The sequence below is a fragment of the Lissotriton vulgaris genome, chromosome 3_1 (assembly GCF_964263255.1).
Source record: "Lissotriton vulgaris chromosome 3_1, aLisVul1.2, whole genome shotgun sequence".
Taxonomy (NCBI): domain Eukaryota; kingdom Metazoa; phylum Chordata; class Amphibia; order Caudata; family Salamandridae; genus Lissotriton; species Lissotriton vulgaris.
Window position 1 is genome coordinate 997,988,314 of NC_141689.1, and position 25,923 is coordinate 998,014,236.

The following is a 25,923-nucleotide window of genomic DNA, read 5'->3' on the forward strand; positions in this document are numbered from 1 at the left end:
CCTTAGTTCACTCAATAACAGATTCCAGAAGCACCAAAAGCAAGATGTGATGGAGAAGGCAGACAGAAGCAAAAAGATTTCAAAACACAGCAAATACATTCCATCAACCTTGAGGTCTTTGGCATCTGCTGCTTCATGGCCGAGCATCCACTCGTTAACAATTGCACACATTTCCATTTGGCTCTGTTTCTCAGTGATTGATAGTTGAAGGGAAGACGTTCGGGGGCAGGAGTGAATTGGGAATGCAAACCATCCCTGGCAATTACGTTGAACCGGCCCCCAAGGGGAGAGTGCTGGTGGGAAACAATGCTGCAACCTCCCCCCCCCCCTAACAAACTGGGGAAACGCCCTGTGCCCGCTACAGCCAGTCCAGCCCTGTTCCTGAGTAACAGCTAGGTGTTAAGCATTCTCTAAGAACTAATTTGTGTTCTGTGTTTTTAGGATGCTCACAACCTAAACAATTGATCAATAACACTCAAAACATCTCCTTGCACATGAGGACAAACTTTAATTGCCCCCAGAATTAACAAATCATTGCAATCCAATTAGGAACATCTGTAGTTATAAAACCTGGAAGACACATGTTTTATCACTACTTATTTCAAATCTGGAAAGGCCAATGGCTAAACTAACATTTAGATCTTCAGTCTTATTTATGGCTTGCAAAAACACATTTACTTTGGATCTATGTATTTTTCTGAGGAGATAAAAGGAGAGCAAAGGCAATGCTGAAATTTTAGATTTTTCACAGTCTACGTGCTACTGTTGTGTTGAATGCAGTGCTCTGGCTGACCTCATTCTGATGACTGTGCTTAGCAGCTGACCTGGAAAATCTACAATCCTCATGCCTTGAACCTGTGGCGCATTGCGCGCATTGTCTATTAAATCACAGATCCCATGTAATGAGCAGTCCCATCAAGTGATATTTTGTCACAGGCGAAGGGGCGCGCAGATGTCAAGTACAGGCGGGGAGCGGACAGCCACACTCCTGTCACGTAGGTTAAGGTGGAGAGGCTGTAATTACGGTTTCCAACAAATAGTGGCTTCAGAAACAGCCAGATGTTTGCAAGGGCTTTATCACATTCTGGAAATATTCCACTCAGTGTCTTCAGAAATTCAGAATACTTCTACATGAGAACGTTTGGCCCTACATAATTCCTCATTGCTGAAGAGCATCCTTTATGTAAATGTTATGTGTATAATGGTTTAAAATTCCACGTTACTGGTCAATAGGAAGTTGAAGCAATAGAATTGAAAAACAAAACAAAACAAAATTCAAATTTTGATTTGCTTACATATGTTACTGGGGTGCATTGCTGCCAGTGGTGGTGTCATTACAAAAGATGAGCAGCAGCGTTAAATTAAGAATGGGCAATATTTCTTGAACAAACAACAAGGCGAACAGCTATAAATCATTTATCCAGTCTGGTTAACTTGCTAACTACATTTTGGGCCAGATTTATAATTATTTCATACAGCACAATACAGCAAGCCACCTTGCTGCACTGCGCTCGGTGAAAGGGCAGAAATGTGGCACATTCCTGTCCTTTCCTAGCGCTGGCACACTTTTGGCTACCTAGCACCAATGTAGAGTCCTTTGCGTCACAGTAGTTCGTCTGACGGAGGTTCAGTTCCTGATGCAGAAGCGTCTGATTTGATGGGGTCAGTGAACTAGTACTTATACACAAAAGTGCCTTTGCTGTGGGGGTGTGACTTCAACGCAGCTCTCTGAAGTGAACAGGTCCCGCTTTCAGCCCAGTTCTGTCTCCCAGGCTATCTATGGTGGGGGGGGGCGGAGGGGGGTAAATCAGCCCTTGGTGTAGGGACAGGACACTACCTATTCAGGTGAAGTGTTAGCCCTTCCCATCCATTCGGCCCAGGCAAGGCCATCAGAATGGGTACTCAGACACACATATCATGCCTGTGTTGTGGCTGTCTAGAGGGAAAGCACAAAGTGTAGCTGTCACCCACCCCAGGTGTGTCTTGGAGACAAACTGTCAGGCAAACAGAGCAGTAAGTGCCGAAAAATGTCCACTTTCTAAAAGTGGCATTTCTAAAATAGTAATGGTAAATCCAACTTCACCAGTAAGTAGGATTTATCAATACCATTCCAAACATATGAAACATGAAAAAGCTACTTCTCTCTGATCAGGAAGTATAGCTTAAAAGTGTATTAAGGAATTCCCAATTCTAACCTATTAGAGGAGTAAGACTCACAGTAGTGAAAACAAAATAGGCTGTGTGTCACTACCAGGACATGCAAAATAAAAATTACATGTCCTACCATTTAAGTACATAGCACCCTGCCCTTAGGGCTGCTAAGGGCCTACTGTACAGGTGATGTATATGGAATAAAAGGAGAATTTAAGGCTTGGCAAGTAGTTTTAAATGCCAAGTCGAAGTGGCATTAAACTGCACACACAGGGACTTCAGACAGGTTTGAATGGCTACTTCTGTGGGTGACACAATCAGTTCAGCCCACTGGTAGCATTTACTGTACAGGCCCTGGGCATATGGTATACCACTTTACAAAGGACTTACAAGTAAATTAAATATGTAAATCAGGTGCATACCAATTAACCACACACTTGTTTAGGGAAGAAGCACATGCACTTTAGAACTGGTTAGCAGTAAACTGCTCAGCGTCCTTAGGTCAACAGAAAGTTTCAGCAAAATGTGGAGGCAAAAAGTAAAAAGATTGGGGGGAAACCACGCTAAGGCTGACAGGTTTAACACACTCAATGCAGGCCTTCACATCAGAAGCCTCTCATCCACTGCATCCTCGATGATGACACAGGACTTTGGATCGCAATCCGTAGTTTCTTTGGCACCACCGCTGCACAATGCATCCTCCACGTTGTATCTCGCAGCACTCTGCATCAAGGATTTGAAGTACTTTGTTCAGCCGGCCTAACTAGATCTTTGTATACGGCTCCTGCTCTATCACAGTCGGCCTAAACGTGTGACCTTGTCCTGGTCCGCTGTGACCAGATAACCACTTAGGGCGCTTAATGCTTTTAGGCACTATTTTTACTTAAAACTTTCAAATTGCATATCTCTGGTACTACTGCTTAAATGTTTGTTGTTTTGGTCTCAAATAATTTCTTAAACTTTACTCTTTTTTCGAAATTGGTGTGGGATTTGTCTTATTCTGTGTTTTCAATTTATTACTGTTTTAAGGGCTGCCTAAGCACTTTACACATTGCTTCTAATTTAAGACGGATTGCTTTTGTGCCAAGCACATATTAATTTGGGGTTGCTTGAGAATTCACTCAGACAAGAATTGTGGTTTCTACTTGAGTAGGGTTTCACACCCCCCTCAACCAGTAACCCAGTTTCCTACAGAGGATTTATAGAAAAATCCCTCAATCTTTCCCGAAAGTGCAGGCCACATATGCTAAGAATTTTTAATGACTGCACAACAACTCAGCACACTCAAAGACGCTATCAATAAACATTGGTGATAGAAAGGAAGCAATTCATATAATATAGGTAGTTTATAGAATGAGGAGCAATATTCTCTCTTTTTTTTACAATTTGTTTAATTTGGATATTCTGTTTTTTAGCCATTCTTTGTCAGTGTGTCGGACAAGAGCCCGTGTTTTCATTTCTTGTATAGCATTGGTATATCTGCAGCGAACAACTAGAGACGCATGGTTATAAGATATATCATCCATGTCCGGTGGTACTTTGAGGGTGTGTACCCTGAGACCTGTGTTAGAGTCAGTGGCCAAAGGCATGAACGGGTGATGGATGCAGCCTCAGGTTCTGTGTTTGTCAAGCAATATGTAACCCACGGGAAACATCTACACTCCTGAAGAAGCGGATCCAAATGTTCTATAAACACAAAGCTGAATCCTTGCTGTGGAGAAAAACTACTCATGGAAAACTGGGTCAGACCATTAGAGATTAAAATATATGATCATATTTTTCAGACCTTATTGTAAATCCCAATAAAACATATATATATATATATATATATATATATATATATATATATATATATATATATATATATATATATTGATCAAAGTCGAGTATTTTTTGAAGAGTAATGCATATTTTCATGCCTATAGTAGGCTGCGTTTGGGCGGAGGACTGTCGTGTGCCTCCCCAAAGCTTCAGGCACTTTGATAAACACATTTTTTACCGGCCGCCTGGTCGAGGGAGAGCACCATCGACTAGTGGCAGCAGTATGAGGCAGCACTTCCAAACTGTTTGGAAGCTGAGCACAGGACTCCTTTGAAAATTACAGCACATCTAACTAAAAATGCAGCCTACTTTAGGCATGAAAATATGCATTACTCTTCAAAAAATACTCGACTTTACTTTAAAGTGAATGTTCCTTAAATGGACCCAAACGGACTACAACTCCCAGCAAACAAGGTATGATGATGCACGAAGCACACACCTACCAAGGGACTTGAATAAATTAAGGTTCCGGTAAATAGTGATGCATGTACATTTACATTTTTTACATTACATTACATTTTACATGTACGAGTATTTCTTGATGGCAGCCCCTGAGGAAGGGCGAGGTTCCCTGAAACGCGTCGGGCACATAGAAGAATTGCGAAGGAGTAAGGCGTGCTGAGCGGGAAGCCCGGAGGGCGAAGGACTGTTGTGTGCCTCCCCAAAGCTTCAGGCACTTTGATCAACACATTTTATACTGGCCGCCTGGTCGGGGGGAGAGCACCATTGACTGCTGCCGCGTGGACTCATGGCAGCAGTATGATGCAGCGCTTCCAAACTGTTTGGAAGCTGAGCACAGGACTCCTTGGAAAATTACAGCGCATCTGACTACAAACGCAGCCTACTATAGGCATGAAAATATGCATTACTCTTCAAAAAATAATCAACTTTACTTTAAAGTGAATTTTCCTTACATGCACCCAAACGGACTACAACACCCAGCAAACAAGGTATGACGATGCACGAAGCACACGCCTACCAAGGGATTTGAATAAATGAAGGTTCTGGTAAATAGTGATGCATGCAAGAGTATTTCTTGATGGCAGCCCCTGAGGAAGGGAGAGGTTCCCTGAAACGCGTCGGGCACGTAGAAGAATTGCGAAGGAGTGAGGTGTGCTGAGTGGGAAGCCCGGAGGCCGGAGGACTGTCGTGTGCCTCCCCAAAGCTTCAGGCACTTTGATCAACACATTTTTTACCGGCCGCCTGGTCTGGGGGAGAGCACCATCGACTGCTGCAGCATGGACTCGTGGCAGCAGTATGAGGCAGCGCTTCCAAACTGTTTGGAAGCTGAGCACAGGACTCCCTTGAAAATTACAGCGCATCTAACTACAAACGAATACTACTATAGGCATGAAAATATGCATTACTCTTACAAAAATACTCGACTTTACTTTAAAGTGAATTTTCCTTACATGCACCCAAACGGACTACAACTCCCAGCAAACAGGGTATGACGATGCACGAAGCACAACCCTACCAAGGGATTTGAATAAATTAAGGTTCCGGTAAATAGTGATGCATGTACGAATATTTCTTCATGTCATGCCATCCCCTGAGGAAGGGAGAGGTTCCCTGAAACGCGTCGGGCACATAGAAGAATTGCGAAGGAGTAAGGCATGCTGAGTGGGAAGCCCGCAGGGCAGAGGACTGTCGTGTGCCTCCCCAAAGCTTCAGGCACTTTGATCGACGCATTTTTTACCGGCCGCCTGGTCGGGGGGGAGCACCATCGACCGCTGCAGCGTGGACTCATGGCAGCAGTATGAGGCAGCGCTTCCAAACTGTTTGGAAGATGAGCACAGGACTCCTTTGAAAATTACAGCACATCTAACTACAAACGCAGCCTACTATAGGCATGAAAATATGCATTACTCTTCCAAAAATACTCGACTTTACTTTAAAGTGAATTTTCCTTACATGCACCCAAACGGACTACAACTCCCAGCAAGCAAGGAATGACGATGCACGAAGCACACGCCTACCAAGGGATTTGAATAAATTAAGGTTCCGGTACATAGTGATGAATGTATGAGTATTTCCTGATGGCAGCCCCTGAGGAAGGGAGAGGTTCCCTGAAACGCGTCAGGCACATAGAAGAATTGCGAAGGAGTGAGGCGTGCTGAGTGGGAAGCCCGGAGGGCGGAGGACTGTTGTGTGCCTCCCCAAAGCTTCAGACACTTTGATCAACACACACACACATATATATATAGATATATATATATATATATATCAATGAAAAAACCATTGGTTTTAGGCCATATATAGTTAGGGATTTGCATTTAGAAAACCTTATTTTACTCGCATAAAACCATTGAAATTCCATATATAGTTATAAGCGCTAACTATATATCGCGCACCCGCAATCCACTGCTGATGATGTCACATATTACATCATTCATGACATGGTTAGTGACATCACTGATGACATCACTGATTACAACATCCAGTGACTGTATGTTTCTGTAAAGTTAAAATATGTTTTACATATTGAAGAATGAGTGGATATATAAGTGTCTGGATGAAGGATTTACTAGGTGCATGACTGACTGATTGAGTGAGTGATTAAATGTCTCTCACTGAGTGCATGGGTTAGTGACTAAACTGTTTTAATTTGTGCATCATTATATCTGTTGTTCTACAAACTGCTGCATATGTTGATCAGTAGCTATATGAGTAACTGTATGGGTTATTGATTGGTTGTCCAAGTATTTGTATGGGAAACTGAGTGTGTGTGTATGGGTGGCTGGGAGGTGTGTGACTCTGTACATAGATGTGTGAGTAGTTGATTCACTATATGTATAGATTCAAAAGTGCATGTGGAAACAGCTGTATGGGCGGTTGACTGTGCATGAGTGTATTAGTGAGTGAATGGATATCTCAGTGCTACATGTCAAATTAAGTACATATGTAAAACACAGTACATGTGAGAGTTGACATCTATAAATAACTGTGCATAAGAGCCAGTGAATGTGTGGGTGGCTGTATGGATCATTGTGAACATGTATCAGAGATTGTATAAGAGAGTAAAGTAAATATGTGTTAGTATATGTTTGAATAAGTAAGGTGTGTATAACTGTATAGTTGAGAAAATGGAGGTGTGATTGATTTTTGGCATAACTGACTAGGTGTGTGAGTAACTCCATGGATGAGTGACAGTCTGTGACTGTCTGTTTACACTGATTGTATCTAAGGTTATATTAGAGTCTGAAGAGGTTCATGGTATTATCACATGAATGATATCATCAGTGATGTGATCAGTCATGTCAAATGAGATGTTATCAGTGATGTCATCAGTGATGTCATTTGAGATGTCATCAGTGATGTCATCAGTGATGTCACTAACCATGTCATGAATGATGTAATATGTGACATCATCAGCAGTGGATTGCGGGTGCGCGATATATAGTTAGCGCTTATAACTATATATGGAATTTCAATGGTTTTATGCGAGTAAAATAAGGTTTTCTAAATGCAAATCCCTAACTATATATGGCCTAAAACCAATGGTTTTTTCATTGAATTTTCAAGGTTTTGTAAATGCAAATTCCTAACTATATATGGACTATAACCTATGGTTTTTTCATTGAATTTCAATGGTTTTTTAAAAGCTAATATCTGTAGCTGTAAAATATATACTTCTTTAAATCTTGAAATATATTTGTCATGTTCTTTAGACAATATTTTTAAAACATTTTTTTTGTTTCGCTCCCAGTCTGCGAACCGGTCAGCTTCCCGTTAGCTCAATTTAAAGCCGCGGCTTAGTACGCGAACCGGTAATCGTTCCTTTAGCGTAACTGTTACGATCGCATGATGTTTTGCGTTATCGCGTAATACGTCATTGGACGCGCCAAGTTAGCGGACCCGGAAATGGACCGGAAAGCGGAGCAAAGCACGAAACGTAAACACAGCAGGTCATGTGACTCGAAAATAACACTTTTCATTGGTTCATTTCACTTTTGGTTTCCTAATGATGTAATACTTGGTCATGTGATATAAAATTAACACTTTTCATTGGTTTAGAATTTTTCCTTCTCCCAAATGATGAAAACCCCTCCTTCTTTCCTCACTCTGACTTTCATCTTGGTGAGAGAAAGACCCTTTTTGATTCTTCATCAATGGCTTCAATGGTTTGTTGACTGCAGAACAACCTTCTCCCACCATGTTTAAGGTCTGGATTGTTGGACATAGTTACATCCACTGGGCTCAAAGGTATGCTGAGAACAGAAATTTACACAACCTCAATTTACAGGATGTGGAAATTAAGTGGTTGGGCCAAAGAGGATTAAAATGTCACCAATTGATACCATTGGTGAAAACCTTTATGCATTTGCCAAAACCTGACCTGTTAATAGTGCACTGTGGAGGTAATGATTTGGGCACTTTGACAGGGGTAGGTCTGGAAATGCTTTTAAAGGACACCTTTGAGCAATTAATGGCACTTTTTCCTCAAACTGCTTTGGTATATTCCAATATATGCCAAAGACAGAAATGGAGGTGGTCCAACCAATTTTCTCCACAAATTGAGAAAGCGAGGAAGCATGTAAACAAATCTGTTTCAGCTTTCATGAGAGACCATGGAATGGGCTCTCTGTACAACAATAACTTGCGTTACTACATGCAAGATATCTACAGAGGAGATGGAGTTCACTTCTCAGATGAGGGCAACAGAATTTTCATTCTGAATTTAAGACTGTGTATTGGTACCTACTTATAAGTACCTAAATGTACCATAAACCCAAAAGCTCTTCTCAGAGCTACCCTTCATCTGATCACACACTTTTATTATTTTTTTTCTAACTTTTTTCTGTAATTTTCAACAAACTACGCTCAAATAGCGCTATCCGGTACGCGAACTGGAAGCTAACCGCGCAAAATTTCAAAAAAAAAGTTTTTCCTCGCACATATAGTCCTCCTCAGCCACCCTCAGAAAACGTAGGGGGGCAAAATACTTGTACCATGCCCCCTTCTACCCATTCAGAACATTATTTACCCGCCATTTTATACCTTGATTCGACCGAAACACAAAATGGTGGACTCCTGTTACGCTCCTAGTTCGCGGACCGGACCGCTTTCCGGGAAACGGTCCAAAAAAAGGTGGGAAAGTAATTTACAGAAAAACGACTAGAGACACTCTCACCAAATATAAATTAGCTCATACTACATAACAATCCCTTTCATTCTCACCAATTTGATTGAAATTTAATTTAGCCATTTAGCCTGTAGACCTCTCCAAGTACCGTGAGGTAAATTACTTCACAAAACACATCTGAAGTGTTGGAATTGACAACCAATGAAAATGTTACTTTCATTTTCTACTTTTATTACCTGACATTTGATTGGTTATATACTTGAATATATAAAGGAAGAGAAGAAAACACAGCCATTTTGACTACTACTTCTTGTTGTACATCACATTTCAATAGCTTCCAAAAACTTCAACTTCTTTGTGAAGGTAAGTTATAATTTTTAAAAATGAAATATATTGTGCACTATAACTTAATATAGTAGACTTTTTCTGCTAGATATACACTATCCCTCTGTACTAGGAATGTATTTAGATAGACTTCTCTGTTATAGTTATGAATGGAGTTAGGCTTGTCGTGGTTAAATCACATACACTTTTTTATAGTCCTATTTCCACTCTGATACTATACACTGCCAAAAGATAAATTCACTGATAAAAAATGACTATCTAAAATTAATCCTAACAGTGCCCTATCTCTACTAATATATATTTTTTTAATCCAAATTTCAGGCAAAATGGAAGGCGAAAACGAAGTTTCTTTTGAAATGGACCTGCAAGAGAGCAGCCAGGAATTGATTGAACAAATTGACATGGAATTTATGGATCAAAGCTTGGATAATGAACTGCTGCAATGTGTCCAAGCAGTAGATGCCCTCCTTGCAAATGAGGACATTTTACAACCTCACAGATTGCAAACAATATTTCAAGAAAATAATGACATTTCAGACACTGAAATGTTAGAAAGTTTAATAAATTATGAAAAACAATCAAAATAAAAAAAAAAAGTTAAAAATAAAGAAAACAAAAAAAAACAACAAAAACAACAAACAAAACAACAAACAATTAACATTTAGTCTTTGAAAAGTATATCATTCTATTATCCTTATAGTACGCTGCCTAGAACGCTTTCCGGTTCGCGTACTAGGCGCTCATCGCGAAAAAAAAAAAAGAAAACATTTTTTTGAACCCTGCTGGGCCCTTTTAAAACCTCCACATAAAACCTAGGGGGTCAGGGAGGATCTACTATGCCCCCTTATGGAAATTTCCCCCTTTCTTTTGGCCTCCTCTTGTCTCTCGATCCTACCGAGAGACAAGATGGCGGCTGCACCGGACTGTTTAGAATGTTGACAGACACCGAAGAGCCAATCAGCTTTCCGTGCGCAAAGTTCCGTTACGCGAAAAGTACACGAACCAGATCGCTGCCCGGAGCGCTGTTACAGATATATATCTTGATTTAAACGTTAATTTCTCAAAATCCACTGAAGCACATATATTGAGACCTAGCAAAGGCACATCGGGCTAACAGTCCCTACAATTTTGCCAAGTTTCGTGCAAATCCATTCAGCCGTTCGGGCTAAAAGTGAGTCCAACCGCCCTATGGAAATTAACATGGGAAAAACGCGTTTTGGGACCCCCCTTTTTTCTCAGCCCCCCTTGACGAACCCCCCCCCCCAAATTTCCAGGAGCTGCTCAGAAACAAAATGTGCAATTTTCCTGAAAATTTCAACCGATTCCGTCCACAAACGCCAAAGTTATTAGGCATAGAATTTTCAGAAATCCCATAGGGAAAAAATCCTAACTATATATACCTACTGGCGACCGCCAGTAGGTAATGTATATATATATATATATATATATATATCCAGGTTCCACTCTCCCCGTAGCCTTTCTCACCACGCTTCCACAGAACTGAGAGAGACGGACTCGTTTTTCGTTCAGCAGCCGCTGGTATTTTTTATTATTTCATATTGTCAATAGTGCATTGCTGTGCCACAAACCAAACGCGCTTCGGCGTTCCCTGACGCCTTGATCGCTGGCAATTTGCTCACAAAACCCTCCTACTTTTTGAAAGAACTAGACCCCATGTGATTGGTCACGGTCACAGTAGTAAAAATGAACGAGATACTTTCAAAGCATTGAACAATCCAACAGCAAATAAAATATACATAAAACAGATTACATGCATTTAAATTCTGTCTGTGCACTTTGTAAATTCCTATGCAATGTAATTCTCGATCAAAAATGTATATTGTAATTGAACAGAGATACAAATTGCATACTACGTGCAGAATCGAAGCTGTTGGTATGTAATTTCATTTCAAATACCTCTGTGTCCAAAGAATTCACCCATATATGTGCAAAGTGCAAAAAACATTTTTCTGAATATTTTACATTTCGAAGTTCCATTGATTCTACTCCCAGCCATGAGTATATAATCATATATGTACTTCGGAGTTTCGTTAAAATATCAAGAGGGGGTCAAGGGTTGGGGAGACAGATGATTTGAAGTTTAAAGGCTAAAATTCAACACTGCATCAATTTAAAGTGCAATGCAATAAACGTATAACTTTACAAATACAATATGCCATTCAATAAACTAGACACATATTGTTAGTTCCAATTTCATATTTTTAGTGACATGAGTCTCATGATTTTATATTTGCCCACAAATCAAGATTCAAATTTTTATGTGTATCACCACACCATTATCATTTGGAGTATAAATTGTTAAAGTCCGTGATTTACATTCATAGCTTTTAAATAGATGATAGAATTTCATGAATTTCATCTGAGGTTTCCATAAATAATATCATCGATTAACTACACAGTATCCCATCATTTAAGAACACCGTATAAAAAATATAAATATAGACTAAAACCTTATCTTTCATTTACAAGAAATTTTCTATGTATTTACAAACCATAAAACGCTTATAATTCACAAAATTAACTTCACATATAAAATGATCCAGTGTAGGTGTAAACAGTCATTATATCTCGGAGTCACCCCAAGAAGTGGTGTAAATCTTCGCAAATATTAAGGCCCCCTGGACTCTTGGTCTCTAATTTAACTATATAACTGGCTTCTAATCGGCGCAGTTGCTTTTCCCTATCTCCTCCTCTTTTAGTACCGGGAATATGATCTATCACGAAGTAGCTGAGAACGTTTAGATTACCATCGTGCTCAGCTTTTACGTGCCTGGCTACAGGATACGAAGGGTCAGAGTTTACTGTGGCCCTTAGATGATGAAGGATCCTAGCTTGGACCGGTAGCTTAGTGCTTCCGACGTATCTCAATCCGCAAGCACAAGTCAAAATGTATACTGCATACTCAGTTTTACAGGCATAATACCCTTTTATCTTTATGGGTTGATCTGAGAATGCACTTGTGTATGATGTTGTATTAGAGCCGAATTTACAAGCTCTGCAAGAGGAGAATTTGAAAAAACCATTGCGAGATGAAAGCCAGTTGTCCTTAATAAAGGTCTCTGGACTGGTTTTCACCAAGTCAGATTTCATTGAATGGGCTTTGCAAAAAGTAAAATAGGGCTTATTTGAGTACATGTCTTTTAAAATACAGTCCGTCATCACTATTGGCCATTCTTTGTTGACAATTTTTCTGAAAGTCTTAGATTGCCTACTGAAGGTTGAAATGAACCTACATGTTTTGCTGGATTTTTCTCTTTCGTCACCTGAGTTCATATTGAGGGAAATTTCTTGAGTATTACTATCTACTCTGGACTGTAGTAAGGTTTCTCTTTCGATCAAGGCAACTTTTCGCAAAGTGGCATTTAGATTTTTCTCTTTATAGCCCCTCTCTAATAGTCTACGTTTAGTTAGGGGGAAAGCTTCCTCGCATGCCGAGACTGTACTACATGCTCGTTTAACTCTGAGGAATTCGCCATATGGGAGGCTAGCTATGGTGTGGCTAGGGTGAAAGCTACTGGCATGTAGCAGGGTATTTCCTGCTGTTGGCTTCTGGAACAAGTTTGTTTCTATTTGCCCTGCTGTGATATTTACTTGAATGTCAAGAAAGCTTATAGTGGTGGCATTTATATGGTGAGTAAATTCCAGGTTACATGAGTTGTTATTAATAACCTCCATAAAATCAACTGCCTCCATCTCTGTGCCTTTCCAGATAATAAATATGTCGTCTATAAATCGCCATAGACGTACAACATGACAATCATACAGGGCTTTGTGTTCCCCCCTGAGGACATGCTCCTCCCACCAGCCCACATGTAAACATGCGTAACTGGGGGAGAAGCATGCCCCCATAGCAACACCTTGTTTTATCCTATATACTGTACCATCATACAAAAATCTATTGTTGTAGAGGCATCTATGAATCATGTCAAGTAACATCTTATTATGACCGTAATATTCAATATTACGTTGATTCAAATAATATTCTACTGCCGCTAGACCGTCAGTGTGTTTGATACATGTATAAAGTGCCTTGATGTCCAAACTTATCAATAAGTATTCATTTTCTCATTTTAATTTAGTCAGTTTAGCAAGAAAGTCTCTAGAGTCTTGTATGAACGAGGGCAATGTCCTGACAAATTCCTGTAGATAGAAGTCCACGTACTTCGACGTATTATAGTACTATTCTGTGCAGATATAATTGGTCTTCCTTGTGGTGGATTGGTGCCCTTATGAACTTTTGGGATCAAATAAAACGTGGGCAACTTAGGGTGATTGTTCATTAAGAATTTGTTTTCATCCTTTGTTATCAGGCCTTCTCTTGTCCATTTGTTAAGATCTTTTTTATATTGTTCATTTGCTTTTAAGACCTGTGTCCCATTGGAAATTTCATAACAATCCACTTCATTCAGGTGCCTGCTCGCCTCTTCTCTGTACATTTTTTTGTCCCATAACACGATATTGCCCCCTTTGTCTGCCCGGTTTATTGCTACCAAGTCGTTGTTCTTTAGTTTGGTCATTAGTTGGAAATATTGTTTTGCTTTGTTGTCCGTTTTTGATTTGCTTTTGCATGTTTTTTTATAGAGAGCTTTTAATTCATGCACCATCCTGTCATGGAAGACATCCACTGTGTCCCTTGGCATTACTGGGACAAATGTAGATGGCGTTTTAAAGGGGCTTAAACCTCCTTTATTTCCCACGATATTTTCTTCCTGTAAGAGAACCTGTGTGTTTGGGGACATTTTGTTTGTTTCACCGGTTCCCAAATTGCGCAATGTTCTAAACAAAGGGATTTCTCTTACCACGAGGCCCATCATTTCCTGGGTTGCACATCATTTCCTGGGTTGGTTGTGGTGTCTTACGTTGTTCTATTGTATCGGGCTTTTTGCTGGCAAAATATTTAGTCAATTTTAATTTTCTGATGAATTTGTATACATCTACTCTAGTTTTTACAAAGTCAAAGTTACTTTCGGGGCAATAACTGAGTCCCAGGGCTAAAAGTGGTTTTTCCGCCTCATTGAGCTCAATATTGGTTAGATTTACGATTGTCTGGTCAGTACATAGGTTATTACTTATTTGTTCCAATTGCGTCTTCTCTGCTGCCAGTTTTCACGCCCTCTTGTTGCTTTGTTTGCATTCGCGGCGGCTCCTGTTCCTTTCAGTGTTTGAACGCTTTGTTTCTGTTGGTAACGCACCCTGAGGGACTGGATTCTTTATTCTCGAATGTATTCCAGTTCCTCCGCGTACGAAAAAGGGCCCAGTGTTTCAGAAGCTTCTCCTGTATATATATATGAAAGTGAACGCTTTTTATTTACAAAACAGAGAAAAACACCTGATGCGTTTCGGAGCAGCCGCTCCTTGTTCACAATCTGTATATGCCTGATATGCTTCACTATTTAGCTTATCCAGATAATTTGAAATGTGAGGGTCTTCCTCAATACAATTAATCTTACTTTGTAGGTATAAACTATAACATTAATTAGATAATGTCCCAAAACAAACAAAGCCATTTCCTCCCGTGCTCTACCTGTCACTATGCAATCAGCAATAAGAATCCATATTATTTAAAATACACTTCTCTCCCAAAGAGACAATTCTAAAGTTCAAAATAAGGCACAATATATTATCCACAGTCTGTCTTGAGGATAGAGTACACAGGGCTCTCATATTCTCACACAGAAAGAGATGTCACAGTTACAGTGTTGTGTGATAGTTATGATTTACTCTTCAAGTTACAATTTGTGTCTCTGTTTTCAATTGATATATGTTCTTTGCTAACTGTATTGCAACAAAACAATGGGTGTTCTATATGGCAAAAGGCATTCAAAAGGACTCAAAATCAGCCTTGTTAAATCCCAAGAGTAATCTTTTGCAGGATGCACAGACTCTCACCCACCAAAGTGGCATGCTTCGTGATTGGGTTGTGCTGCAAGTTGGATGGGGAGAACAATACTCAACATGCTCTTTCTGTAACTCTGGATTACCCTTTGGAACTTATGTGGCCAATTCTGTGGCCTCTAGTATATCTTTTCAACTGTTGAACATCACACTCTGTTTTTGGAATTCTGATTTGAGAGGACATGTGACAGACCACTTCAAACTTTCTTTACCGCTTTCAGTGGAAATCTTCGCTAACTGTCGCCATTCGGATGATAACTTTAAAGGGTCTTTTTACTCTGATGTAGAAGAAAACAGGAACATATATAGAGAGGGGAAGAACAAGTTAGGTCTCCCAAGATTGACCCCATTATGGTCATATGTTTATGTTTCTATGAGATTTCTAGGACAATGTTAAGATCAAGACCTGCAAGGATAGACTATTTTAGAAAGGTCCAGAGTGCCAGATATTTTTAGCTAATCTATTCAGTATTATGTTGCTCATAAAACTTCTGGCAGAGAGTGGTTAATTGAGCAGGTTGGAAGTACCATGCCCGGCAACCATTCTGATCCAGTGTAGGTGTTTTATCAGGGATTCTAGTTTGTAAGGGGATTATGTACTAAGTAAAGTCAGATGTGAATAGTACAATAATGGGGATTCCTTTTGCAGATCTAGTCAGTCAGGTTTCTGATCTGTACTGGGGTTCAGTCAATTGTTCAGCTGTGTGTGACTGGTGTATAATCTGAATTTATAACAGTCAGTCAATATAGTATCACTGTGTGTTTTCAGGACTTTTGACGCTATTGCTCTTTTTGGGAAAAGGTGTTTTATAATGATCAAGACTGGTGCTTACGCTGGTCATGGTGGTGATCAATGACAGAATATCGGAACCAAAAAAATGTGTGGACAGAATAAAATGTCACAATTATTGAGGGCCACAATGTCGAGAAGGAAAATGAAAATAGGTAAATGTAGATTTACTATTCTTAACTCCACATCTATGTACCTTGAAGATATATATATGTGAAAATAAACTTACCATCTTGCTGTACCTGGTTGGTCCGTCTCCTTCGTTGCTGGCGTGGCTGCGCTAAGCGGAAACTGCAAGGAGCTGATTTTCATATATATATATATATATATATATATATACACCCACACATTTATATATATATATATATACACCCGCGCGCACACCCACACACACACACACACACATATATATATATGTATATATATATACACATACATAAATTGTCAAGGCACATAGATGTGGAGTTATATATTTTAAAACTTTACTTACTCACGTATAGAAACTTACAGTCACAAAATGTTTGCCCTCAACTTTCTTGGCATGGTATATCATCCACTGATATTTTTGGTTCCAATATTCTGCAAACACCTCATGTTGGTTCCACCTGCCTGAGGTCATTATCAGGGATAGCCATATTTTCACATCCTTCTTTAATATAAGGTGATATTGTTGTAATATGACTAGAAGCTAATTCTAAAGAGTTACTGCTTGTAGGGAGGACAAGGGTCACCTGATGGTCTTTGTGTTTCACAGGAACCACAAGTCAACATGCTAATTTGGGTGCAGTGTCCTGTTTTAGCATATCCTTGAAACCTCAATTGAATAAACTGTGTACCTTTTCCATGTTTTGCTTTGTAGCCCACGTAAAGTACCTTAAATCCTCAGTTTCTTGATACTGGCTTCCAGTGGAACTCTTGGAGCATTGAAATAATGTGATCCCTTGGGGGGAGGTTAAGCAGTAATCTTGCTGTAGTGTTTTCAATCTCTTGTAGTTTTGTAGGAAGGAACAAGGGAGCTGAGGTAAAGACTGTTGGAGTAATTGACCCTTTTCTCTCAGGGGAAGAATATCCTTTAGTTCCCGGTGAGACCAGAAGTAAGGTAGGATGCACTCTAGTGTACGAATTGTATAGAAGTTGGTTTTATTAATTTAATTAACATGCAAAGTGAGGGATAGGTTTGAATCATTGGTCCTTCCAAAATATCTAAACTTACTCTGTTTTACTGGTGGAAGTTTCAATTCCCTGAGTCATATAAATGTGTGTTGTTTGCTGTTCTATTGTCCATATGGCATAATCTAAATTTTTGTGGAATTCAGCTTAAGATGGCTGGCCGTCACCAGTTCATCAATGGGAAGGTAATACATGTTGGCTTAAGGGACAAAATGCACACCATGATTATCCAGTCTTCTTTAGAAAGTTTCTTGTAAAGTTTTCCATTTTTGCGTGCAGCCCGAGACATTGAACTGTGACATTAGGTCTCACGAGGTAATGTTGTTGTTTTAAATATTTGCAGTGAATCCCTGACGAAGGGCAGAGAAAGTGCCCGAAATGCATTGGATTTAGGATGTTTTTAAATGTATCTGGAGTGTTGCAGGAAGAAAAGGCTTGTATTGGCAAACTGCAGCATTTGAAAAATTGGAAAGACATTTGAGCTTCGTACATGTGATTGCTGATTCACATCTAAATTGCTCTAAAACATTGGAGGAACGTGGAAATAAATATAAAATAAAACTGGATAAAACAGAGCTATTATGTTGATTTATGCCATAATAATCACCCTTTCAAAGTCAAACAAATTGAGGGAAGGTGTCACAAAGAAGAAAGGACAAGAAGATAAGGTATAATTGATTATATCTGGCTTAAACACCTGTGGTCTGATTCACAAACCTAAGTTTGACTTACATATGTAAATAGGCTTTTTACAAATGTAGGCACATCTTTGTACTCACAAATGTTGTTTTATCACTAGTTCAAGGATTTACTCAACTAGAAGTTTCCATTAAGTAACTCTACTATGGGTGGGGAGTGTCAGTTTGAGGAAAAAAAATCTTATGACATCTGTGAGCAACTGCACATTTTGTGGCCATTTTAGCAGCTTTCCATCTTTAAAATCTTCACAGGTTTACTCGTGTCAATGGAAGAACGAAATCCCCTTTTCAGGTTGGGAGGGTAATCTTCATTTAAGTGGGTAGGAATATAGAGGAAGTATTTTCCCCATGAGAAAAAGTGATCTACACAACCTTTCTTGGTTATGCACCTACGATGCAATGGGTTTCTGAGCATAGGTTGGAAAGCATTTGTGAATTACAAACAGTTGTAAATATGCATCTATTTGGATCTATAAGAGGTTGGATACCTATGTATGAAGGTTTATGCCTGCATTTTGAGACTGCGGCCTTTGTGGTAATATTTCTAGAACTTGTATACATTGTTGCAACAGTTTCGTTTCCAGGGATGTCAGATTACTTGCAGAGATTTATTCCACACCTAGCTTCTGTTGCAATTGAATTATCATTATTCTATGCAATGACAAACTGGGTTGTTGGTGCTGATCAGGAATTTTCCTTAGCAAGTGTTTGAACAACAGCATATATACCAACCACAACCACAGTGCTTTACCAGCTTACATGAATTCATTGGATGAACTTGGACACATTTGTACAATTTAACTCTATTTTATTAGGCAAAGTCTTTAATCCCTGTGAGTTGATCACATTTCATATATCTCATGGGAGTGCCAATGCCAATTTTTCCCTCCTGCTGAATAATGCTGTTGCTTCTGTGGAGTGTCAGCAGTAAGCCAGTTAGAGGACAGCTAAATTAACTATAGATCTATTTTTGGGCTAATCCATATAGTCCATCTCCATTCTACTTTTACCGTCCATCGTTACTATTTATTCTTTGTCTAACTGGAAAACTATAACTCCCTATGTGGGACGCTATAGTTGGACACTAATTTTACAGGCTGTGATACTCTCAAAGATTCTTGGCACATAGGAAATATTAGTAAATCGATAATTAAAAAGGAAAATAAAAGTTAATATTATCATATATAATTGCACCATGGTTGCTTACCTAATTTGTTAACAGATGCTGAAATACATGTTCCACTTACAATATGATAGACAGAATTGAAGTGGATGTTCATAATACAGCCATCACATATTTTTGATTGTGTAACTACAGTGATAAACACACCTACACTAAGATATAGCACAGGGATTATGTGTTATAGGTGGAGTACAGTATTTTAGTCTTATTCCAAGTGTGAATCAGAAACCTCTCTTTTTTGTTGTTGTTTATACTATTCAGTACATATTAATGTGCTTATGAATTCTCTAAAATGATTAAATTAGAAGGCTTACCTCTGTGTATGCTTCTGAACACAGTTTTCTATAAGAGAGAAAGGGATGTTATTCGGTTTTCCCTATAATGCAATCTTGGTTCATGCATGCAGATCCTCTGTACCTTATTAGAATTACAGATTATTTTAAGTAACATCTTGCAAAACATGTTACCAACAATATATTCAAAACACAAGTACATTTAAATGTTGTTTTACATTTTGACATAGAAATAAATCTACTACCAACAATAATATGTAAGCAAATATACCATTAAAGCTCTAAAAAAGTAAAACGCATTGGCTGCCACAGAGTGAAGAGCCTTCACAATAGACCCTTAAATACATCACATAAAGATATATTTTATGGTTATGATTCGAAACTTAAATACTCTGATATTCACCAGGTTTGGTGCAAACATAGGGCCCGATTATGATCGCGGACGGACTTGAGTGCGTCCGCGACCCCTGAGGAGGAGGGAACGTTCGCAGGGGCTGCGGCGTTCCCTCTGAGCAGATTAGGATGTGACCACCAGGCTGGTGGTCACATCCTCTATCTTTAACATTGCAGCGGGTGCAGCTTCAAGCTGCACCCGCCGCAAGGCTAAAAATGCATGCATCGCATTTGCATGCACAAAGCGGCAGGCACCGCGCAGTGCCTGCTGCTTTGTGCACGCAAATGCAGGGGGGTACCATAGGTACCCCCCATGTGCACCCCCCAACCCCCTTCACCCAGGGGGCCCGCAATGGGCCCCCGAAGTGAAAGTCCGTATGCTTTTCCACGGCGGTAAAGGCGCCGCGGAAAAGCATGTCTTTCCCACCATCCTAATATGGCTGGCGGTGTCTGTTAGACACCGCCATCATATTAGGGCTTTTCCGCCACGGTCGTAATGCGACCACAGCGGAAAAGAGGCGGACAGAATTCAAGACCCACCAGCCATCCTAATATGGCAGTGGGTCTTTGGAGGCTCCGCAGCGGTTTTTCCGCATCCTCCGGGCCGGCGTTGGCTTCCGCCGGCCCGGAGCATGCAGAAAAAACGCAATCATAATCGGCCCCTTAGATTGCCCAAAGCATTGTTCATGATCTAACACAGGAATTTCCAGAGTAAATCACAAAGGACCTCATCAGTAACTTCACTGCTGGAGTTTGACCAAGCCATGCACAAAACATTGTTTTCCTTTGAACCTGATAGATTTTATTTTTGGCAACACATAGAAGGTTCTAGGCTTGGAGTTTAGCTTGCACCTAGGCCTTGAAACCTCGGATACTATATGGTAGATTTAGACATCAGCTTTCCCACCGTGCACAGTCTGAGGGCTTGCACTCAACATCTCCACCCCAAGCAACTACTTTGGCACACGCCTTTGAGTTATCAAGTGTTTTCCTATAGAGCCCCCTCTTCTAAGTAGTTTGCTATGCCCAACAGACTTATGGCTCAGGGGCTAGTCTTTGCCCAAACCCTGTGTTTAGGAGTACTTCCTCACAACCTGCACAACATGCCCATCACATTCTAAGTGCAGGGCCTTAACTTGCATCCTGCCCTGAGCTTAGTACACTGTACACAATGTTTGACTTTGGTTCTTCAAAACATTAATGTCCTTTTAAAAGTTATTTTATAATCAAGACCTATTTACTGTTGCTCCACAAATGTGTCAGTTGTAATGTGATGTGTAATACCCAGCCAGTAAAATCATTAATGTTGTTTATGATTACCTTTTTAGATTTTTATAAGAGATTATCAGCCGTTGATTTTTGATTGGTATAGTTACACAGATAAACAGCATTAGTTCCCCTGTTATTTGCACTTCCATCATTGTCGCATCACTTTTACCTCATCTGCAGATATATAGCTGCTTAAGTATTTATGCATCAATTTTATTAAATTGAATTAAATATTGACATGTTGGCATGAACCTCTTCATTGCCCAGATTCTACCCGGACTTATATTATATCTTATATAATAAATTATAATACATTTCTACTCAATAACTCTATTATTATTTATTTAAGTAATTATTTTTACCTAAATCACATTATTTATTTTAAATTAATCAGTCAACACTTAACCCTGACCCCAAAGCTAATCATATACCTAAACAATGTTAAATGTAATTATTTAAACTCAATTTCATTAACTTTAATTAAATGACTAACACCAATTGTAAGACTAAGCCTAATACTTAATAGAAGCAATGTTTAATATGTAGTTATAGTCAAAATCAAAATGGATTAAGAAAATTTGTTGAAAAGAAACCTTTGCACTAAACCTAATACTGAGTTCAGTCCTCATCATAAGAGCAGTCCAACACTAGGGAAATATTGAATCATTTTACATATTTATTTAATATAATGAAACTTCTTTTCAAACAATTGATAGACACCTTACCATACCTTTAATGTTAACTGAAACCATAACTATTTAGTCAAAAGAGTTATATTTTATTAAATTAAGTTAAAATGAACATAATGTATTTAGTTATTGTAACACTTTAAGCCTTGAGCCCATAGACGAGAACTTGGTTCGCAATGTATAGGCAAACAGAGTACTTGTATTTAGGCAAATTATTCAATGTAAAAAACAGAAGTGGTAAATTAGGAATGTAATGGTATGCCTGGTTGAGGTTTTTAACCAAAACTACAAATGACCTTTCACTGCATGCTTTATGCTTTTTGGTGAAATTATACATTTTCCATGTATATTTTTGGTTTTATCATGATGTGCTCTGATCTAAAGGGAAAGTTAATCAACTGGGCATGGTCATTATCTGCATCCAGATCCTTGGACAACACTCAGATTCAAGCACCCCTGGGCGCAAGACCCACTCTGTAAGCCTTCAAATTCACAAATCTTTATTTCGGCAACTCGTGCCCTAAACGTACCACACAAAAAAGACTAAGCACATACAATACTTAATAAGTATGCAACACAAAGTAAACCATATTTATGAATGCCTGGGTTTAATTTATTGGCATTTTAAAAGCAGATAGTTTGGCTTTGCCAGTGTTTGTTTTAAGTTGGCAACAGTGCTTTCAGAACGATTGACCCCTTGAAGCACAACAGCTCCTTTATTTCAAATACCTCAACATAAAACCACAGACAAGATTGGTTCTGTATATATGTCCAAGTTTAGGCAAAACTGTGTATACATCTGTTCCATGGTTTGTGCTGGGGCAGCTTAACCGTGTTCCGCCTTTGATTGACCTGCATGGAACTAGTAATGAAGAATCTTGGCAGAACGTGTCAGGCTTCTGCCATATTAAGTGCAGCATTGTCAGATTTAAGTATAAGCAAACCAAAAAAAACATGTCATATGGAAGTCCCTCAAGCACTGCTTATGATCTCATACATGATGTCATAATTGACATCATTAAAAGCATCACTGGCATTACATATCAACAAGAACATCATTGAAATGGGTGTTGGGGGGCATGTACCTGAGCAAAGGCAATATGGTGCACCCAGATTCCACTGCCACCACTTACTTATCCATATATGCACCAACCCAAATATCGAACATCCATACATGTATTCACTTAGAGATTCTTCCATTTATGTCTTCAGTCATACATTGTTTCATGCATTCAGGCACCCACTCCATGCAGTAAGTCGCTTGAATGTTCACTCTGCATGCGCTCATTCATCAAACCATTCTTTTTTGTATTTACCCACTCTTCCATACAGAACCGTATTCAAACAAAAAAATCAGATTTATTTAATAAAAAAGATAGACCTAGTTGCTATGTCAATGTGTTTTTTTCATTGTTAGGTAGCCTATGTGCCTTCACTAAAAATGTGTGTCCACAATAAAATATACCAAGTACCACACATGATAATGCCATTCATTTAGCAGACGATACACATTTTTAATGGGAAGCCATTTTTATAAAGTATGATCAATCCAGTGGCATTGGTAGACATACTTTCAGATTTTACTATTTGCGTGTCACGTGCCACATAATTAATTGGACAGTTAGAAAAACATTGATTATAACTTCTTTTCTTTCAATCTGTGCCTGGTTACCCACAGACCACTCCATGTTGCTTTCTGAAAGACTCTGACAAACTACTTTTTATACAGGACTGGTTTTCAAACGGATTGGTTTCCAAAAGGCATTACTGATAACATCTCAATTTATTTCCCCGGGCTGTAGACCCGAGCGCTTCAGAAATCTGTAATTCCTGTGATTTTCAAAAGTGCACTGGATTGAGGAGCGGTGCGGCAGCCAGAAAGCCGGAGAGTTGATAACTTGCTTCAGTCCCCGATGCAGAAGTCAATCCCATGATATCTGTGGATCTGTAAACATCATTACTATCTGATCAAGAACGCGAAGAAAACCCCCCTTGCAAGCTAATCCGTAAGCTCGCAGCAGCTCTGCATTCTGAGTCTAGAAAGTCAACAGGGTATAGCGTTTGTTTGCAAGAGATGTTTAGACTGTGAATGATAAGAAAATGTCCAACCACAGGGGACTCCGGCTTAAATCTGTCCAAAGTTAACGCTGTATAGGGGCTGTAATCATGCCCGGCCAGAAGAAATGTGTGGAACTCTGGCTTAGTAGGATACGCACTCATTTTTAGATCGAGCCTGGAGCAGCGCATGCGCTGCTTGCTCGACTTTTAGTAAGGAGGTTTTCAAAGTGCTACCAGAGGCTGTTGCTGGCCTCAAGCTGGCGTGCACGTGCGCAGCCGCTCTGTGGGTTTCTGTCAAGGCTCATTAAGCCTTGCGTGCCTCTCTCCGTACTTCAATTCCCTTCCCCTCCCCCACAACAGATCGCGTCACTGCTGGCCTCCACTCCCCCCCGCCTCTCTATACTGCGGCCAATGCTTGTTATTCCAAGCACTTATTGCATGGCTCCATCTATCCTCAGATTGATTTCTTGTTTACGTTACTTGCTATTATCCGCCAATTTTTCTTGTGCCAAGCCTTGGAGAATGGTTCTGTCCATCCATCGCTCAACTTCTTCAGGTCAATACGCTGAACATCTCTCAAGACAGGGAAGCAGTGGTACGCACTGAACATCTCTCAAGGAAAGGAAGCAGTGATACGCATGTTAACTAGTTCTGGCTAGTCTAAGAGAGAGGCGTCCTTCAACGTTGCACAAACACGTCAGTGAGTTTCTAAAATACAAACATTCTAACAGATTCCTGTTAGTTAAACTGCAGAAGTGTGCCCGGAAAAGTGATGCATACAAAAAAATTCCAGGTTTAAATTCCCATTGGGGTGGTTTCAAACATAATGATGTGTTGGCTGTATTCCAGGTATTTGTTATGAAGCAAGTTTTATGTTCTCCTCTGCCTCGGTGAGAAAGGAAATGAGTGGTGTTATCATACCCCCTAGTGCGCGAGCTGCTGCTGTCATCAGGGTGCTCTTTCTTTCTATCGAAGGGAGGGGTGAGTAACTCTGACAGGCGGCGTTCCACCCGCTCCCAGTCCTGCCACCCCTCCCCATCAAAGCCAGACTCGTTCCCCAAGCATGCGAGGCTGTAACAAGTACAGCGGTGTCCGAGTGGACAGTTTCCCACTCGTGTGAGTCTCCCCTCTGCCCAGCATCCAGACTTCGCACACCCACGCTAGCAGTGATGTCATCAGCAGCTGCCTTGATAAGCCAGAGTACCTCCTTACCGCTTACAGATTCTTACATATGTTGAGGTGCTGAGCTAAAGGTCAGTGCGCAGTTACTAACACCTGGCCCTGAAAATCGAGGATTGCTACCACTCGCATTCTTACCTCCAAAAAACGCTTCTTAGAACCACTGAGGATCATCACAGTAAACTACAGCCAGAATTGTGCCTTATGTTTTTTAAATTAATACCATTACTTATTCACAGTGCTTGAATGGATACATTGAAGTGCAGGTACTCTGTAGTAGGGGTGAGCGGGAAATCCGTTACGCTCGCGGATTTTGCGGATTTTTGGGAAATCCGCAATCTGCGAATTTTGCGGATTTCCCGCAAAATCCGCAAAAAAAAATCCGCGAACGTAACGGATTCAAAAGTTGAACCCCCACTCATGCAACTATTTTACAATGGCGCCAGCAAGCTGCCAGCGCCGTTGTAAAATAGTTACAAAGTTAGCTTGCACAGGAACCACTAGATAAAACGAAGCAGGTGCTGCTTTATTTTATCTAAGTGCTTCCTGTGCAAGCTAACTTTGTAACTATTTTACAACGGCGCTGGCAGCTTGCTGGCGCCATTGTAAAATAGTTGCATGAGTAGGCTCACTCAAGGGACCCCTGCGCCCTTCGGGGCGATTGCATAGTAATAACACACACATGGTCGCTCGAACTAGTTGATGCTCAAATTCAGTGACTCATTCATTAGCCCAAAAACAATCGTGAGCGTCGTCGAGGCTGGACAGGTGTGCCTTCTTCCCAAATCTCCCGTGGAAAATCAGCTGTGATGCTGGATAGGCTTTGCATCCTTGACTTTCACGAGCGCAATACCCGTGCTGTTCCTGTGACCAGGAGCTTCT

General features: G+C 40.0%; 1 protein-coding gene across 1 annotated transcript in view; it reads right to left on the reverse strand.

Moving 5' to 3' along the window:
- Nucleotides 1-25,923, reverse strand: part of PTPRD (protein tyrosine phosphatase receptor type D) — a 2,576,377-nt gene that overhangs the window by 1,307,437 nt on the left and 1,243,017 nt on the right. Inside the window, exon 5 of the mRNA XM_086961360.1 lies at nt 19,475-19,502. The gene's annotated coding sequence lies outside the window, so the exon portion shown is untranslated. The remainder of the gene's footprint in view (nt 1-19,474; nt 19,503-25,923) is intronic.